Genomic DNA, 2,343 nt, shown 5'->3' on the forward strand with positions numbered 1-2,343 from the left:
TATACACGCAAAATTCTGAGTTAAATTAAAAATGAAATTATGTTCTACTGAACATTGAATATAAATGTTATGAAATCTATCCAAAACATTGTCCTGCGACTGTTCAGGGCACAAAATGAATTTCACTCTCATTCTTGAATGTGTTTTACATAATTTAATTCATTCGATAAACCATTTGCACATAAAGTGTTGATTCTTAAAACATTTTTCTTATTAGTTATCCTCTATGGTATGGTGGGAGAAAGAAGTTATATAATGAGAAATCTCTTCATTCAAAACTCATGAATTAACAAAAACTAAGGTAAAAAGAGCAAATAAAGTAAAATAATAAAATGTGCTATATTACCACATGAAGGTAATAGCAGAAACAGTTTCATTTTTAGAAGTGTAATCTGTGGATAAAACAAAGGCTGCTTAATAATCATTATGGGCACTTTGTCCTGTCTTAACTATGGATAATAATGACATGACCAAGTCAGTTTCAACATTTTCTTCCTCTATTAGGATTCTGACCTGTACATGCCACAAATGAGAGGGGCGTACAAACCAGAAACTGCTGTGAAAACTGGAAGAAAGAGGATAATGGTCACCTGGACAACATTTTGCACATGAGAAGAAAAATTTAGGTGTTGCTGATAAGGGTAGACATGTCACAGCTTTTTGATGTGAACCCTGGAACAGAATTTTTAGCAAAATTGGAGAATGGATTTTGTTATTAAGTACAGATAGTCACTGGGTTACAAACATCTGACTTACAGACATCTCCTATTTGCCCTTTAATGTTATGTAAATTTGCCCTCGCTTTGAAATGATTGAAAAAACCCTACTCAAAATAAATTTTTCTTCACAATCACCTTCACTTGTGTCATGTACAGTTTTAAAATTATTGAAAACTGTGAGTTTTTTCTTGCACTAAATTAAGGCTAACTAAGAACTCAATGCACCTGTTGCAACTCACCTACAAATTCCACTTAAAGACTTAAGGGCACAGTTAAGAAGATATCTCATTCATAACCTTGGGTCTGCCTCTACTCTTTACATAACTGCAAAGAGCCTATGTTTACCATACTTTCAGCCTTCATGTGCTACTCATATTTTAAAATTAACTTCTTTGCAAAAACAATATTTGTTTTTGATAAAGCATAGCAAAAAAGTAAAAGTATGTTATACTTCTTTAAGAATGTGAACATGGCATGGATAGAGTATCCAAATTAAGTGTGAGTGAGATGTAAAAACTCTACTAGTCTGTCAGTTTGTTGCACTGTCTTGGCTTGTGTATTGCTGTGATGTTGGAAGTTATGCAACAAGTATTCCAAATACTAGCAGGGTCATCCGTGGTGGACAGGTTTTGGTGGAGTTTCCAGACTAAGACAGACTAGGAAGAAACTCTTGGTGATCATATTCAAAAACTGCCCAAATGAAAATCTTATGGATTAAAACAGCATATTGCCTGGTATAATGCTGGAAACTGAATCCTCTAAGTTGGAAGACATTATTCAATAGCCACAGCAATGAACTCAAACATAGCAATGGTCATGACAGTGACACAGGACTGCACCACCTTTTTCTCTGTTATGTATAAAGTCACTATGAATTGGAAGCAATTCCATGGAAACTAACAAGCTATGTAAACAACCTACAAAGAAAAAATAGGAAAATAGGGAGGAGGGAAGGAAAGGAGGGAGGGATGAAAGAAGGAAAACACTAGCACAACAAGGAAGTGTGCAAGCAGGCCAGCATGGAGACTGATAATAAATAAAAAGTAAGAGAGAGAGAGAGGGAGATAGGGAAGGAGGAAGGAAGGGAGAAAAATAGGAAAATAGATAAGAGATAGATATCTACATACACAGAGGAATAAGATATAATTAAAACATATATGAACAATATCTGTTCTTGTGCTCAATTAAATAAAGAAAACTATGTTTGTAACAAATACATTGTCAAAAAATGTTAGAGTATAAATGTATTTTTTTAACAAACTGAATGTTTTCAAATTAAAAGTCAGACGTGAAATAAAAGTTCTCATGATGTACTTAAAAATGGAATGGGAATGACAAAGTGTTTCAGCTCAAGAGGTTGGGAAAGGATCCAATAGTTTATTTGTCTGGCTTACTGAAGCATGGATTATGTGGTGGCCTACCATAAGTCAAGCTAAAGTACCAGACTTGCCTTGGTATAATGTAGAAGAAGGTATCTAGATGCTTAGGAAAATTTGCCTGCTAGAATGAATTTATGAGATTAGACCCCTAGAGCCAGAAATGGACAGTTCAGAAGACATGGCTTTCACTAGTATGTGAGCAATAAATTTGTGAAAGGAGCCCCACCATCCTTGAACACTGCTAT

The sequence above is a fragment of the Orycteropus afer genome, unplaced genomic scaffold (genome assembly GCF_000298275.1).
Source record: "Orycteropus afer afer isolate SDZICR_OR568_19922 unplaced genomic scaffold, OryAfe1.0 scaffold00636, whole genome shotgun sequence".
NCBI classification, from domain to species: Eukaryota; Metazoa; Chordata; class Mammalia; order Tubulidentata; family Orycteropodidae; genus Orycteropus; species Orycteropus afer.